The sequence below is a fragment of the Danio rerio genome, chromosome 15, assembly GCF_049306965.1.
Source record: "Danio rerio strain Tuebingen ecotype United States chromosome 15, GRCz12tu, whole genome shotgun sequence".
NCBI lineage: Eukaryota > Metazoa > Chordata > Actinopteri > Cypriniformes > Danionidae > Danio > Danio rerio.
The window spans coordinates 9,515,210-9,533,498 of record NC_133190.1 but is presented as its reverse complement, the minus strand read 5'-3'; the positions used below and the strand labels follow the sequence as shown (position 1 = coordinate 9,533,498).

Genomic DNA, 18,289 nt, shown 5'->3' with positions numbered 1-18,289 from the left:
ACATGTGCAGTTGATGTCAGAACTGCAGAAACCATTGCTACTTTACAAACGTCACTTTAGAGCTAGTATTTGAATGATTCTCTAGTGTAATGTTTAAAGTGATGACAAAACAGATAATTTTGCTCACAATTAAGACAATAATGCAGAACGCCATAAAATGGCATCAGTCTAGAGACATTTCTCTGTTGTAATCAGGATATTACAATAATTAACCCCGAAAAAGCCAAAGCAATGCAAACACTAGCAAGTTACTATAGTAAAAATACAGCACTACAACATACAAAAGTGATAGATCGAGAGTGTCACTTACCAGTGTTATAATGATTTGATCAGTAGTAATTTAAATGTTTTACCTTATGCAGTCTCTGTCACCATCTTGTGACAGAACATCAACCCTCTTTACTCTGCTCAATGACAGGCTAATAGCCGCCATTGCGCTGAATCTCCAAAATTAAAAATATTTAAAATATTTCAAATAGTCACTGTCCTCATAAGTACACTGCATTGTTGCAAAACAACTACATTCTTGCCTAAAACAAAACTCTAAAGTACATTATGTTGTCCAACAGCTGCAATATTAAGTCGTAGCAATACACAGAGGTGATGAGGCTGTACAAGTGTGGATATTGCAGAATAATGCACATCTATCAGCCAATTAGATTCGAAAACCAGACAGAACTGTTGTATAAATAAATGATTTTGAATTTAAACTTTATTATGTAATTAATGTATTATTACATTTACTTTAATTATTGTTAAAACGTGAAACACCTAATGCCTATTTTAAATCATAATCTATTCTTGTGGTGCAATGCTGTATTTGTTTTAACTTTTATAATGAACGTATAAGTGATAGTTCACCCAAAAATTTAAATATGCAATTAATTTATGGTTTACAGGCAAATATGTTTCTGTATTCAATCAATTACAGACAATAATGCTGTAAATAACACAGACCAATTGTTTTACTTCACAAGAGATCAGTGTATAACCAGGAGCCATGAGTATTGATTTTGTGTTTCCTGGAATCACATTTTATGAATCACCAAGGACCACAGTTTCATTTTTTTTGGTTGAACTATCGGTAAGAGATGTGATGTAATGGTCTAAGTTTGATCTAAACTCTACACATCATCTATACCCTCTGTGTCCACCACTAAACCAACATCCCCCAGTCACATGGTTATGTAGAATACAGCTAAACCTACTCTGCCAGCCACAAGCACCTCTGTCAAAAATCGCTGTTTGCATAATGCTTTAGACAAAAACATGTATGAATGGAATCCTTTTGAGAATGTTTTGACTAAAACAGCATGAACGTTCAGTCAAAAACATTACATTCCTGACCAGAAAATGCATGGCTTATTCATCATGTTACTCCCCATTTCTTTTGATTGATTGTCAATGCAAATACCAAAACACATGGTTCACAGTCTGACCTCACAAGGAAACGTAACTAGTTCATGTTTTGTCAGTTTATTGGCTAATAGGAGATCAGTTGTAAAAAAATTACAATTTATAAAAGGAAGTGTGGCACCAAACTCCACCCCTAAACCCAAACTTTATTGGGGGATGAGCATATAGTACTAAATTGTACGAATGAGAACATACAAACTCATCTGAAATTAGCCACCAAGTCAAAATATTACAAAATGCCATGAGATTGCATTGGAATCATGACAAAATCACAGTTGCCATGCATGACCTTTTCATGTGCTTTGTAAGTTGTTTAAGATTGATTTGCTTCTTTCTACAGATGAACAATGTTTCTGAAGTGTTTAAGTCAGATTTTGGGCCTTATCATCATATTAAAATCACTCAATAGAAAATAACCAAAGATTTACACTTAGCTGCTGATCAAGGCTGCAACTCACTACTAGTTATACTCAACCCAGGCTCATTCTAAATACGTACCCCTATATACATTTCTGAAGAGCAAAAAATATGTCCCAGGAGCTATGTGTTTTGCAGTTTTTGTGAATCCGACCGGGGCTGCTGTGTACGCTTTTTAAGATCTTAAAATTCTCTTCCGAGTGCCATTTGCATCTGCTCTTCTCCTGTAAGTCCACCAGAGGCCTCTGTCAACTGACTGACTGAACCACTGTTCAATACACCCACCCATCCCCTTCTCTAAACCCAACTGATAGTGTTTAAAAAAGCACTCCTTCAAAAGAGCAGTGCAAATAAAGGAAGCATCATTCAGAGGATGATTATGTGTAGAACGGCCATAAATAAGATTGGTGTCATGGTCTTGTTCTTTTTAAATGCGCATTAGCTTGGGCAACCTTACTAACTTATGAGACAGTTGTTGTTTAATGTTATTGGTGATTCCAAATCTATAATGTAATCGTAAGCTTGGCAAACAGTTTTGGAAAATTTGATGTTTCCCCATTCAGAGAAAATGCACAAGAATACTGCCTAAAAGAGGCATTTCAAAGATGGCTGCCTTTTACCCAACCGATAGTGTTAGCACTAGTTGACCAGCAATGAAAGTTTGAAGGCGAAATGCAGTCATACATTTCTCTGGCTACATAATTTGCGATCTCCAGAAATGTATATAGAGCTACATTTTTAGAATGAGCCTATGTTGGTTTTACTTGACCTCAGTGCTGCATTGGACACTATCGATCATGATATTCTCGTAGATCGCTTAACTTTAACTGTTAAAAGCTGTTAGTTACTAGTTTATTAGTTAAAGTTATTAGTAATTAATAAAAGTGGGGTAACTAGTTACCTCTAATTTTGATTGTGATGCAAAAACGTGCACCTTTTGTAAAGCTGCTTTGTAACAATAGTTATTAAAAGTGATCTACAAACAAACTTGAACTGAATGTGTGTATTTACAGTTGAAACCAGAAGTTTACATACACTCTAAAAAAAAAAAAGAACAAAAACCATTTTGTTTTTGAATGTCTGATGGTAAATCATGCTAAGCGTTTACTATTTTAGGTCCGTTATGATTACCTAAATGATTTATATTTGCTAAATGCCAGAATAATGAGAGAATTTGTTTTGTTTGTTTTGAGAATTGTTTATTAAATTTCTACAATGTCAAAAGTTTCACATTTCCTTGGTATTTTTTTAGCTTTGCTTTTAAACTGTATAACTTTGGTCAAATGTTTTGTGTATCCTTCCACAACCTTTTCACAATAGTTAGGCCCAATCCTCCTGGCAGAACTGGTGTAACCGAGTCAGATTTGTAAGCTTTTTCAACTCTGCCCACAAATGTTCTACAGGATTGAAATCAGGGCTTTGTGATGGCCAACTCAAAAACATTCACCCTGTTATCCTTAAAGCACATTTTAACTAATTTGGCAGTATGCTTAGGGTCATCGTCTGTTTGGAAGAGCCATTTGTGGCCAAGTTTTATTTTCCTGGCTGATGTCTTGAGATGTTGCTTCAGTATTTCTACATAATGTTCTTTCTTCATGATGCCATCTATGCTGTAAAGTGGACCAGTCCCTCCTGAAGCAAAACAACCCCACAACATGATGCTGCCGCCCTCATAATTCACAGTTGGGATGGTATTTCTAGGCTTGTAAGCATTCCCCTTTGTCCTCCAAATGTAACACTGGTCATTATGGCCAAACTGTTCAATCTTAGTTTCATCAGACCAAAGGACATGTCTTCAAACATTATTCTTTTTCTCAGTGTAATTTAGCAAATTGTAATCTGGCTTTTTTGTTGTTGTTGATTCTGACTTGTTGATTTTCCCATATTTTCACAAAAGGAAGCAGCGTGTTTGAGGTTTTCCTTTAAAGGGCCATGAAACCCCCTCGTTTCAGCAGGGTGTTTTCACACCTCTACTTTGGAAAAAGTCAGAAAAGTGGGCGTGTCCAGCTCTGTTTAGGGGGGAGTGTCGGAGGAACTAAAGTGGGAGGGTGTGGGAGTGTCTATTTGGGCACGCGCGAGTTTCAGTCAAAATACACACACATGAGAAAGTGATGGTGTTTAACCTACATGGACATCTGTAGTCGAATTATTTGCCAAATTATTAAATGTTGGACTTTAACTGCAGTTTGGCTCTTTCATTCAGGGAATTCATTCATGCCCCTCGCGACAAACGCGATATTTGATTCGAGGAGCTGCTCTAAGCGTGTATTTTTCATGCAATGTTTGATACCGCATGGCGAATGAGGGAAAAAAAAATCTGCATTTCCCAGAAACTTAGATGCACACGGCAGGTAGCGTCAGAAAGCCGCGTGTGTTATTCCGGTCACAAAATGCGGTAAAAACCCTACACAAGGTTAAAGTTTGGTTGTGGTGCTAACATGGTTGCACTCAGTGCAATAGTTAACTTAATTCGATATGAACAAACTGAATAAACAAAGAGCACTGGTCGCTCACTTACCAAATCTGTAGAGACAGGACAATCACCAGCAACTAGAGCTGCGTCTTTATGAAGAGGAGACTAACGTTACAAGCGAATCCGGATTTTAGCGTTTGCAGATGAGAACAGCTCTCAGGTAAACAATGTTCCTCCTTAGACAAGTAAGTTATTGTTGTCGAGCGTCGCGTGCACTGTTAATCCACACGTGATCCAGCTGAGCTCTCACAGAGAGAAAATGAAAACGAAACTTAATGGCAGCAAACTATAAAAGCAACACTTCACGCTTGTTTTGCCAACACAACGTGGCGTCTCTGTGGCGTAAACACGGTGACACTAATGAATATTCATGAAGTTGCACAATAGAGCGCGCTGATTGGTTTGAACCAAGCCTTACTCATGCATTAATGCAGCACACTGTAAGATGTAATAAGACTCACTCTGGCACAGACGCCCAGTCTGCACGATGGAATACAACACTATTATGTCATGGCCGTGACGCAGCTTCAAAAATTCGTTTCAAACAGGAAGTACGAATTTGCTTGAAATAACGCAAAAACAACCAATTTACACTTTTTAGTGAAATATAGGTGTCCTAATAGTGTTTTTAGCAGTGTGGGACACATATACGACTGTCAACAGCTCAAGAAATGTGTTTTGGTGTTTCGTGAGCCTTTAACATTATTCTACAGTTGTGCCTACAATTAACTCAAATGTTGTCAATTAACCAATCAGAAACTTCAAAAACCTTGACACCATTGTCTGAGATTTTTCAGAGGCATAATAATCTTAATGCATGTAAACTTGACTTTCAAGAAAAGTTATAACAATTTCTCCAAAAATATCTCTCTAATTATTCTGCTATTAAGCAAAACAGAAACAAATTTGATAATCCTATCTTGCCTAAAAAAAAAGTTTAGATTTATTTATTGATTTTTAAATGGTTATGTCCCTTTTTTTACAGTGTATGCAAACTTCTGGTTTCAACTCTATATGTGCTTTTGCAAAACAACAGATGCGTATTCAAATAAGTGGAATAGAGTCTCAATGAAATCTAAACAAATGTTGTCACTAGTGTTCACTTCTAGAATGAAAATTCTGTCATCATAGTATTCTCTCCCTCCACTTGTCCCAGACCTGTACGAGATTCTGTCCTCTGTTTAGCACAAAAGCAGATATTTCTAAAAATCTTGGTATCCAAACAGTTAACATTGCCTTCAATAGTAAGGGAAGAAAAAAAATTGTGGAATGACAGGTGAAAGCTGTAATGTGTCTTGGCTGACCAATTGTAATGTGATCCACGTGATCTCTTAATTTGATGACCAAAGATCAGTGTTAATTTAGTCAACGAGCTTGACGCAAACAGAAACTTGACAGGTCTGTTGCGCCAATAACATGACTGAATGTGTGCTCTCGGATCTGCTCATCAAATAAACGAACAGAGTAATGCAGCGGATTAAAACGAACGTTAATGGTGGTAGTTTATATCTTTTAACTACATTTTATTCTTAACAATAACTCACTGTTCATTCATTTGATGAGCGGATAAAAGCTCACTCTTTCGTAGTTTTTAGTTATGTTAGGACATGTCAAGCTTCTATTTGTGTCAAGCTGTAGGCTTTTTATTTCACCCTTATTTTAGTTGAACTTAACACGACCACCGATAGCAATCTAAAGCAGTTCTAACCGGATTTTATTTGGCTTCTCTCATTATAGAGTGGAGGACGTGACCTGGCAGACTTCATAGGATCCAACAATGACACCCAGATGAAACAAATACTGTGCAGAGAAGAGAAAAGCTCAATTAATTATCTCATTAAAAGGAACAAAAATGATAGTGGGCACCAACAAAGCTGACACAAACAGCTAAATGTCCCAAAACACTGGATTACTGCCATCAAATTAAAAGTGTTACAAGTTATGAATCAAACCAACCAGCTATGAGGAGAATCACAAAATTACCACCTTTGATTTAAAGCAAAGAAGTATATGGCAGTATGACAAAGGTACTTAATGAATTAAATAAGGGAAAGAACTACAGTATTATGAAGCATTGTGAATGAAAAAAACTAGAGTTAAATCGACTAAATAAAAGTGATAAAATATAAAATTGTTAATTCAATATTGTTATATATTACAGCTGCATGATTTTCATGCACATTTTGTCAGTAAAGCTGGTTCGAGCAAACCTCCAGCATGAGCTTTCAGATGTACAGTAGCAACATTTACTACACAGTAGGCTTGTCGCAATACTGGGATTCGGAATCAATAGATACTGAAATTTTAAAAACGTCCGTTTCCTGCTAACATTTAAGTGCTGGTGAGCTCGTTCTTAAACAGTGCTTATTTGCCATTGTGTTCACGTGCTCAACAGAAATGACAGTGATTGGCTGTGAAGGTCATCAGTTCACCAAATTCACTGCTGTTTACTGAGTGTACCTACAGATACAGGAACACTTTAGCATTTTAAAGCCACGATACATCATATGTCAGTGTGACTTTAAAATGCTTCATAAGCCCCTTTCACACATACGAACCTTTCTGGCAATTTTCCAGAAAGGTCTGTATGTGTGAACAGGCATCACGGTATTGTTACGGTATCACTGTGTGAAAGGGGCTAGTGTTTCCTGGGTTTCTTTTTTTGTGCGAGTTTCTGCACTAGATCAGGCAGAGCGAGTGTCTCACTCACAAAAGATGCATGCTGTATATGAACTTCACTGTATAAATTAAGTAAAATTTAAAAAGTTACAACAGCTTTACAGACAACAGACAACACAATTTTTAAACGTTTATGTTCTAATTTATGCATCTAATCTAATCGCTACATTTTCACGCTAGAAACATGTTTTATGCAGGAAAGTAACTGATATGCTGCAACGGCTCTTTTAAATACGAGATCAATGTAGCGAGTTTTGACACTCTCGCCGCCGGAGCTGAAGGCAGACAGCGTTGTCGCCAGGGCGGCAAGAGCAACCTTAGACGCTCTCGCGGCTTTCGGTGTGAACGCACGGTAACAGTCTACTTATAGGCCGTACTCACACTAGCTACAGTTGCCTCGAACCGGGCCAAAGCACGCTTGTCCCCCCTCCCGTCTCCCCCGACGGCCCGCGCTCACACCATATCGGGCCTCGGCACGGTTACGTCATCGCTGCTGCGCTGTTCAGAAGCGCTCTCTATGGCTAGCCTTTTTAGCATTTAAATCTTTGTTCTGACTCCATAAATATATTTAGAGATATCTCTAATTATATTTTGACTAGTCATAATTATAATTCGACTAGTCAGAATAACAATTAGAGATATTTGCAATTGTACTAGTACGAAATTAGATTGGAGATATCTGCAAATATATTATGACTAGTCATATTCCTCCATTGACTTCCATTGAAAAATATTTGCAGATAACTCTAAATGAGTTTTGACTAGTCACAATTGTAATTAGAGATATCTCTAACTGAGTTTTTACTAGTCATACATTTGGAGATGTCTTTAATTCGACATATTTAGAGATATTTACAAATATATTTGAAGATATCTCTAATTAATTTACTAATACTCGAATTACAGTTGTAGATATCTTGAATTGGATTTTTGACGAGTCAAAACTCAGAGATATCTGCAAATATTAAATATTTTAAACTACGGCAGTTTGCGTTCACTGAACAGTAAGAATGATTAATAAATCCATATGAAACAGCCCCAAAAAGTCACGTCTGGCTTTCGGTTTCGAGCTTTGGCGCGTTTTGCGCTCACACACACAAGCATATCGCGCCGAAGCCCAAGTGATCCGCGCTCAGGCACACCTCTTCCAACCGGGCGAGGGCCGGCCAAGTGAACCGTGCTTGAGCCCGATTCAGCGCACTCACACTTCTCAAACGATCCGGGAAACGGGCCTAGGCACGGTACGGATGGCATAGTGTGAGTAGGCCCATAATCTAATGAGAATTAGTTGACATGTAGATGCAATGTAACTTTAATTCAACAAACAGACCATTAAAATAAAGCGTGACCGAAAGTATGATCATGGATAAAAATAAGAGTTATACAACCTTCCTTTAGCTTTATCCCTCTACCTTTTTAGATCAGATTTTTAATGTTTGCATCCCGAGACCAACTGTTGCTCTCAACTATAATCAAACATATTCACCTAAAATCTCTCTCGAGTAGCACAGCATCCAGACAGATGTTTCACATACATCAGTTCGAAACCAATCTGCATTCAATGCAAAGCTTACCTTCAATATAATTATAGGTAAAAAATGAAGTGATGCTGTGATGACGTGTTGGTTTGTTTTGGCAAGCATGCAACAATCCCTTAAAACAATATTGTTTTGGTCACGTAAGATCCTTTCATGCCTAGATAGTCAAGTAGATAGTGAGCACAGGGTGTGCTGAGATAAAACAGTGTAAACCTGATGAAGAGAGCGCAGAGGATAAGTAGGGCATGAGGGTTAGATAAGGATACACGCTGGCCAATACACTTCAGGACACGATGGCAACCGATGCAGAACAGTATAGGCAGAAGAAATAAAAGGGGGATTTTAGTTTGAATACATTGATTATGTTTTACATATGAACATTGATTCAGGTCTATATTATGATTATTATATATTATTACATTTTTACATTTGTAACAGCATTTTAGGCCAAATTTTATAGTTTTGCCACATGCTTTTAATAGTCTTGCAGCTCATTTCTCATTTATGATGTTCGATATAAATAAATCAAACATAAACCTAAAATGCGTTTGTATAGATTCAGAGAACGTTACAAATATCCTCATACCATACAATGTTTTCATGTATAGTTGAAAGTCTTACTTAAATAAACTTAAATACATACTCTCAAAAAAAAATTTTTTATAATATAATATAATATAATATAATATAATATATATAAAAAAAATCATAGTTTTATATTAAAGTGTTATTATAAAGTGTGTTAAGCGTATGAAAGCAACACTGCCAGTTTGAGTTTAGTTGATCTCTAGTAACCTAGAATATTGAAATATTCTTGTTATGTGAATTAGGTTATGTGGTTATTAGGTTATTGTGTTTTTTTATGAAAAAATATTCTGACACATGCATGTGCCAACATAGGCTCATTCTGAAAATGTAGCCCCTATATACATTTCTGGAGATAGCGAATCATGTAGCCAGAAAAATGTATGGCTTCATGTCATGTCTTTAAAATGAACCCTAGGGGGCGGTATGTTGCCGTTCATTTTCACGCTTACTAGCTGACCGCTGACATTCATTTGGACGGCTTTTCTGCTGTTTGTCAAGTGATTTGCCACGTACGTCAGAGAAATTTGAAACGCAGAGCGAAGTTGACCGTGATGACAGGGTTCGAGACCGGTGATAGAACAAACAAGTAAATTACAGGGTGATAATGTGGTAACATCTGATAATGTGGTAAAAATGAGGGGGCTTTTGTTTTTATGGATTGCTTTTGAAAACACTATCGGTTGGGTTTAGGGAAGGAGGAGGGTGGGTCAGTCGATCGGTCAGTCAGTCGACAGCGGCCTTCTGGTGGATTTAAGCGAGAACAGCAGGCACAAATGGCACTCGCAAGAGAAATATGAGATCTCAAAAAGTTAACACAGTGGATTTGCAAAAACTGCAAAAAAATATAAAAATACCTCATAGGATGTATTTGCTGCTCTCCAGAAATGTATATAGGAGTACATTATCGGAATGAGCCTGAGTTGGCATGTGCCATTGATTTAAATATTGGTTTAATCTAGTTCCCACAATTTCCAAAACATTCCAATCTTCAATGTGTGTCAGTGTGTTGTTGCATACGGAAATGCTGGAATGTTGTCCAGTCAAAAACATGCTGCAGAGGAAGAGCCTGAACTCAAGTGCTGATAAGAGGATGGAGCATGATTTCCCCTCTACACCTCACGCCTGTTGTATAAGCTACTGTAATTGTCACAAACACTAATTAGTATCGTAACAAGCTTGAAGAAAAAAAGATGATTGACCATCATCTCACAATGTTTAATAATAAATAATCATATTTTTTATTTAAACAAGTAATTTAGCAATGCCGCGCCATTAATAAACCAATGGCAGAGAAACAAAGCAACCATCGGGGTAACCGCAGTGAGCACTGTTTTCTGTAGTTCAGCTATTCTTTTTTGCACTAGATTATTATGCGATTAATGTTAAAAAATCAATAATGAATTGGCCGACAAAAGTGTATCCTGTGTGTGTGTGTGTGTGTATTTTATCACTGGAGCCGCTCTCTTCAAAAAACGAAAGTTGCTTAGTCTGTCTGGCAATATTTCGGCTTTTAATCAAATGAAAAGTGAATTTACATGAGCCAATATTAAAAAAATTGCAGTAAAGTAACTGACGTGCGACCACACATCGAATTTGAGGTCTGATCTCATCTCTCTCTCTTGCTGTCATCCAGATATAGATACAGACGCCACACAAGTCAAGTCTCAAAACTGAGGCTGGTACCAGCTGACAGGTAGAAAAGCTGAAGCCTTTGCGAAATCTGACAAAATACAGCGCTGACATTAACAGGCAAAAATAACTTTGAGCTAAAAAGTCTATAGGAAATCTGTAAAACACAATCAGAGCCAATGTTACGTAGAAGAAGTGTCGCCTAATAATTATATTAGTTCTAATAAAATGGAAATAAACAAAATAAACAATTCATTGCATTTTTCGTTTGATGAAATTATACGGAAACGAAAAAAAATCAAAGGGTGGCTAGTTTGTATTGATGTGTTTTAATATGAATAAAAATATGCTTGGCCTATTTAAGCTTAACGGCTATATATGCCGCCAATAGGTACGGAACCCCGGAAGGGACGTAGTGGAGGAGAAAAAAAATGGGTGGGTGAAAGAAAAAAAATGGGTGGGAGGAAAATATATATTTCTAAGTTTTTTGCGTTCTCTCGCAAAGTTTTGCGTTCCCTCGCAAAGATGTTTTGCGTTCCCTCGCAAAGATGTTTTGCGTTCCCTCGCAAAGATGTTTTGCGTTCCCTCGCAAAGATGTTTTGCGTTCCCTCGCAAAGATGTTTTGCGTTCTCTCGCAAAGATGTTTTGCGTTCTCTCGCAAAGATGTTTTGCGTTCTCTCGCAAAACTGTTTCTCCACAAACACTTCCTGTTCACTGCACTCACGTAAACTCTCCCGTTTTTGCTGAAATTCTCCCGTATTTTACCATTCTACCCCACTTTCTTTACATTACTGTGCGCTGATTGTCGCCTTTCGCTTTGCAACCTCTGAACCAGTGAATGCATGTTTAAGCGCTGACAGACGCGCTCCATACAATAAACTGATCCCAGATCAGCGTCTGTACGCGCCATTTAAAGGGACACTTCTGTTATCAAACAAGTGCGCAGCAAATGAATCTCATGTTTTGTTTAGTTTGATAACAGAGGTGTCTCTGTAAGAATGCACAGATCTATAATGAAAGCAGTCCATTACTTTAGAAACTGTTTGTGCTCATTTAAGAGAAAATAAGCTGTTTAAAATAAAACATGCAGGACGGAGATGTTTCATATTATTCAGTGTATTTGTCTGTTTAAACATACACCCGCTCCTCTGTAAATGGCGTGTACAGACGCTGATCTGGGATCAGTTTATTGTACGAAGCGCGTCTGTCAGTCAGCGCTTATACATGCATTCACTAGTTCATAGGTAGCATACGCACAGTAATGTAAAGAAAGTGGGGTAGAATGGTAAAATACGGGAGAATTTCAGCAAAAACGGGAGGGTTTACGTGAGTGCAGTGAACAGGAAGTGTTTGTGGAGAAACAATTTTGCGAGGGAACGCAAAACATCTTTGCGAGAGAACGCAAAACATCTTTGCGAGATAACGCAAAACATCTTTGCGAGGGAACGCAAAACATCTTTGCGAGATAACGCAAAACATCTTTGCGAGGGAACGCAAAACATCTTTGCGAGGGAACGCAAAAAACTTAGAAATATATATTTTCCTCCCACCCATTTTTTTTCTTTCACCCATTATTTTTTTTTCACCCACCCATTATTTTTCTCCCCCACTACGTCCCTTCCGGGGTTCCGTAAATAGGCAAGCCATTCAAAAAATTTAGTTTTACTGTAAACTGGGTTATAATGTATATTTTACAATAAAAACTAAATGTAGCATGTCTCACTGTCATTTAAAACATGCAATTCATAACACACCAGAGCTGTAGTCTATGCAGTTTGTAAATTTACAAGGAGGTGTTGGTCAATACTGCGCACCACGTAATTAAACTCCAATATCTCTGAGGGAGATTATGTTACCAGATAGCCAGTAATTTTACAAGAGATTTTACAAATAAAAGGTATTTTAAAAACAACACGCAAATAACAAAACAAATAAAACTGGTCCCATGGAGTTCAGCACTAGTCATCTTGCCAGTGTATGCTGTGTAGTGTGTATAGCGCTCTTATGCAACGCGTGTTGGCAATTATCGCAGAACTGAAAGTGAAAGTATTACATGCACGCATTCATGGGCTGCGTCCGAAACCGCCTACTACTCAGTAGGTACTGTATTTGAATTTAAACGTGCTACTCGGCAGATAAAAAAGTACGTTCTATACAGTATGAACGAAAAGTATGAATGGAATTCGGATGTACTACATCTGCCATTTTGTCATGGTCACGTGACTTACCTGCGTCAGTTGTGTCACTTCACTTCCATTCATGAATTCTCTCGCGGGGATAGCGCAGCGTGCATGGGATGCGCACTCCAGAATCTCGCCGGAAGTAGTAACTCATCCGGGTACTTCTCGCATACTGGTTTTCGAATTCTATGAATACGGACATACTACTCAGCTCGCATACTGATTTTAGCGTACTATATAGTATGGAAGTATGCGGTTTCGGACACAGCCATAAGCTATTTAAAAGCAGAAAAGAGGAAAACCCTGCCCCCACGGTGATACCAGTATTACCGGTGTTGTCACATGTCGATTAACCAGTGGGGAAATTTCCTTATCTTCACAACCCTAGTGTGTACTTCCTTCAATTATTTCAAAATCAAGTAATGCGCCCTTCATTCAAAAATCTCTCTCTTGTCTTGTAATATGTGAGCTACTGTACAAAACCTGCCAGTGAACTATTCAACCCAAGCTCATTCTGAAAATGTAGTAACGCGGACGTTTCTGGAGACAGCGGAATACATCCCGGGGGTTACGTACGCGTTTATTTTTTTCAAGCGAGCGCTGCGGGGGGGTGTGACGCTGTTCCCTTTCGCGCTTGCCGGCCGACCGCTTACCTCCTTGTGGAGGGCTTTCCCGCTGCAACCCGTTTGTCCACTCAGCTCATCATGTACGTCGGCAGGCTCGAGATGCAGAGAGGAGTCGACCACGGCGACCGGTTTCGAGTCCGGGGAAGAGCGGTTCCAGCAATCAGGTAATACAAAAACAGAATCCCAAAAATTAAGTGAACGAGTTTCGTGACAGGGTGAGAATGCGGTGAAATCCGAAAACGCGTTAGAAAAAAAAAAGAAAAAAAAAAAAAAAAAAGAGGCTTTTCTTTTTTTGGACGGCTTTTGTAAACTGTCGCTCGGGTTTAGGGAAGCGAGCAGGCAGGCGGGTCAATCGGTAAGATTGGTTGGGTTCAGGAAAGGAGGAGGGCGGGTCGGCCGATTGGCTGGTCGGGCAGTCAAGCATCCGGTCAGTCGGACAGTGGCCTCTGGCGGGTTCACACGAGAACATCACGGGCGCGAACCGCACTCACGAGAGGCGTCTGAGACGCGAAACAGCGCACAACAGCGGCCTCTCGCGGATTCGCAAAAACAAAAACTGCAGCCGTATACCTGCCGGGACGTATTCCGCGGTCTCCAGAAACGTCCGCGGGACTACGTTTCCACAATGAGCCCGGGTTGGAACTATAAGGGTGAAAATTATACAATAAAAAATATATACAATAAATAAATAAACTGTTTATTATTTGTAATCAAGTTCAAAGGTTCAATTAATCGAGATTTCGATTTCAGCCAAATCACCCAGCCCTAAATGCGTCTTCCGCATTTGGTGTGAACCCAGCCATATTGCCCAATCATAAAAGAGAAAACATTGCATGGATTGACGTAATGAGGCAAAATCTCCAATTCTAGTGTCCACACGACAACACTGTTATCAAAGTTTCTGAGAATCTTCAGCCTGTCCGGAGTTTTCAGAAAGTTGTGAATTCATGTGGACGAACAGCCCAACCACAAAGAACAAAACTGTGGCTTTGAAAATACCTGTGTTCCTGTGGACAAGGCCTTAATGTCAAAATATACACACAAATGTAGATGGAAAAGTTTTTGCTTTAAAATATATTCAATATTTGAATTAATCTTCTTCTCAATATAAATAACTATTTGACCATTGGAATCAGAGATTACTATTATTTTCAAGATTGTAATGTACAGTCTTGCCCTCCTGACTTCCAATGGCCGACTGCAGATGAGAGTAAACGCATACTGGTGTTATGGTGATGTTTTGCTGGCCGGAGCACGTTAAGCTCTCTGGGAAGGGCATGTGAGGTTGCACCAGACGCTATTGCCATGTGGCTGATGTAGCTGGTACTCACTGTTCTTATCCTCTTTCTCTATGCAACCGCTGCTGCGTTTTCCCATAATAGAATGTTTTCTAATACGCCATTGAGAATGAAACCAAAGAGTTTCACTGAAAGCACTGGTTTAGAGAGAAAGCAAGCCCGCATTCACTTTCCTGCAGCGTACAACAAGCTACGTGCCTTGTTTCCAGGGGAACGGCGAAAAATATTTTGGCTGGCTAAAAAGTATGGGGTCTGATAAGCTGGAGAGAGGAGACGGAGAGGAAAAAGAGAATAAATGGGAGGGCTGATCAAGGACAATCTGCACCCTGGAGAGAAAACCAGGGAGTTACGCGTTCCCAAAGGAATAGAGACGTGAGACATGAGCTATTCTGATGCGAAGGGAATAGGGCTTTATCATTTTAAATGTTCTACAGCAAAGACACTTGTTAGAGTTGTTGGGCTCGTTGGCTTGTTTATTGTTTAAGTTGGAAACATACATACAGTACACCTTTAAAGGAAAAATATACTCATTTATTCACACTTAAGTGACTCCAAACCTTTATGAGTTTCTTGAATCTGTTGAACACTAAAGAAAACCAATTACTATAAACGTCAACGGTTTTCAGCTTTCTTTAAAATGTTTTAAAGTAAAAGATTATAGTAAAGAGAGTAAATGATGATAGAATTTAACGTTTTGGGTATTTTAAACTATCCCTTTAATAGTTTTTTGTTCCACTATATCAGTTTGTGTCTGTTGATTTCCATCACAATACATAATTTTACACACATAATAACGTTAGTTGAATTTAGTACATGGTAAAATTAGTTGTTGTTTTTTTTCTCTTGCACTGGGCTGTACATTAAGGCTTTTTTTGATGGGATTAAAAAAAGAGATTCCCAAAATCCCTTCTTTAAAAACTTTGGACTCTAATGTGTCAGAACACATATTTTGAGCATGACTTCATCCAGCGTTCAGATGTTTGTGCAAGAAATATAAGTTAGTTCTTATTTAATGAAATAATGCCTCACTTGCATATTTAAACAACAGTTTAGCAATCTAGTAAAAGGTTTTGCAATTTAAAAAAGACATAGTTCACCCAAAAATAAAAATAATTCCTTACCACACTGCAAAAATATATATATATATTTTCTTACTTAGATTTTTTGTCTGGTTTCTAGTCCAACTATCTTAAAATTCTTATATCAAGAAGCGTTTTCTAAACACGCAAAAGATTGTCTCGTTTTAAAAAATAATATGAAAAAATATAGTGACTTTTTTTTTTAAACAGGCAAAATAATCTGCAAATAGTGTAAGCAAAATGATCTTGCTTTTTCCTTTCGACATAAGATTATTTTGCTTACCCCATTGGCAGATGATTTAGCTTGTTTTAAGGAAAACTCACTTAATTTTGGCATATTATTTCTTAAAACAAGACAATATGCTTTGCTTGTCTAGAAAATGCTTCTTGATTGAAGAATTTTGAGATATTTAGACTAGAAACAAGCTAAAAAAAATCAGAATTTACTGAAGTGGTTCTAAACTTTTAGGAGTTTCCTTCTTCTGTTGAACACAAAACAAAATATTCTGAAGAAAGTTGAGTTACTGGCCCTACTGTGGAAACTAGTGTTGTCACGATACTGGAATTTCCAAGTTCGATACGATACAGTATTCGATACCATTTTCGATACTGTGGGGTAGGGCGGAGCGATAAAGAAATTATTGAATATTTTTTACTATTCATTTATGAATATTAGGATTATTTTATTTCTTTAACCACATTATTTTAATAAACAAACAATTACTGAGGCAAATAGTTTTAATATCAAAAACAAAATAAAAAAGATCTTGTCTTTTCATTCATTCATTCATTCATTCATTTTCTTTTCGGCTTAGTCCCTTTATTAATCCGGGGTCGCCACAGCGGAATGAACTGCCAACTTATCCAGCACATGTTTTATGCAGCGGGTGCCCTTTCAGCTGCAGCCCATCTCTGGGAAACATCCAAACACACCCACTCACACTTATACACTTCGAACAAGTTAGTTTACCCAATTCACCTGTACCACATGTCTCTGGACTATGCGGGAAACCGGAACACCCAGAGGAAACCCACGCAAACGCAGGGAGAACATGCAAACTCCACACAGAAACGCCAACCGACCCAGCCAAGGCTCAAACCAGCGACCTTCTTGCTGTGAGGTGACAGCACTACCTACTGCCCAACTGCGTCGCCATCTTGTCTCTTTTGTTTTATAATAAAGTAAACATAAGTGTTAAAGATACTCTTAAAGTTGATAAATAAAACTTTACAAAGTGTGTGCAATGGTAACAAAATTTAAGGTAAATCAACATTTGTAAGCTGTCAATAATATGAAACCGTAAACCCCAAACTCTGTAAACAAAACAAATTATGATTTTTTAAAATCTAAATGATCAAATCTGAGCTTTCAAGTAAAGAAAGTACCAACCATCATTATTCAATTACATTTTGCAACATTACAAATTGTGAATTTGAATGACTAAATTACCCCCTATGCCAAAAACTCTTTCAGATAGGGTGCTAGTGGCTGGGATGCACAATAAAAGAAACCAAAAAGCCACTCTGGCGACATCCTCACATTCTTTTTTTATAGACAATCTCTGCTGCTGCTGCTAGTTATGGCACTCATTTTCGCATGTGTTGTTATTCTGACCTGAGGTGGTGATGACCCAACTCAACCAGAGTCCGTCTAAAAGCAAGTGAAAAGCAAAAAAAGTGTTGATTCCTTCAACATTTTCAATGCACTTCGCGCTCCCCTAACATTTCTCGTAGCTAGGCGGCCATCAACTGCTTTCTCAGAGGTTGGCAACTGGACAAACCATTTTTGAAGCTCTGATACAATTTTTTTATGGTGAATATTAAAAACCACTGCAGTATTTGGGTGCTGTGTTTGTCTGAGGTAATTAGCCTGCCGTTATTACTGAAATGTGTATATTCCATACAAAGTGTGAAGCAGATTGGTTAGTTCTATTTACATGAACTGCGGCTCCCACAAGGCATTCTGAAAGATGTTCACCATGTGCACGTTGTTTCCTAATTGCACGTGTAAGCCATCTCAAATCGATTGGAAATAACCCTAACCATTTCTTCCAAGGCGCTCGCTAAGCAGACACATTTTATTAAAACTACTGTACGTAGTGGACATTGTACCACCCACTAAGGCAGGGGTCACCAATCTCGGTCCTGGAGGGCCGGTGTCCCTGCAGGGTTTAGCTCCAACTTACCTCAACACACCTGTCTGGATGTTTCAAGTAAACCTGGTAAGACCTTGATTAGCTTGTTCAGGTGTGTTTGATTAGGGTTGAAGCTAAAATTCCGGGCACCGGCCTTCCAGAAACAAGTTTGGTGACCACTGCGCTGAGGTAACACCCATGCTACTGTGACGGTTGGGTTTAGGGTAGGGG

The 18,289-nt window shown here is 38.3% G+C and overlaps 1 protein-coding gene and 1 long non-coding RNA gene across 4 annotated transcripts in view; one reads left to right on the top strand and one right to left on the bottom strand.

The window, feature by feature from the left end:
• egln2 (egl-9 family hypoxia-inducible factor 2) overlaps positions 1-18,289 on the bottom strand; it is a 51,626-nt gene that overhangs the window by 13,967 nt on the left and 19,370 nt on the right. The window lies entirely within an intron of this gene.
• Positions 9,767-17,611, top strand: LOC141377760 (uncharacterized). The gene is made up of 3 exons (XR_012390622.1): positions 9,767-11,131; positions 12,379-12,845; positions 14,445-17,611. It is a non-coding gene; the product is annotated as an uncharacterized lncRNA (long non-coding RNA).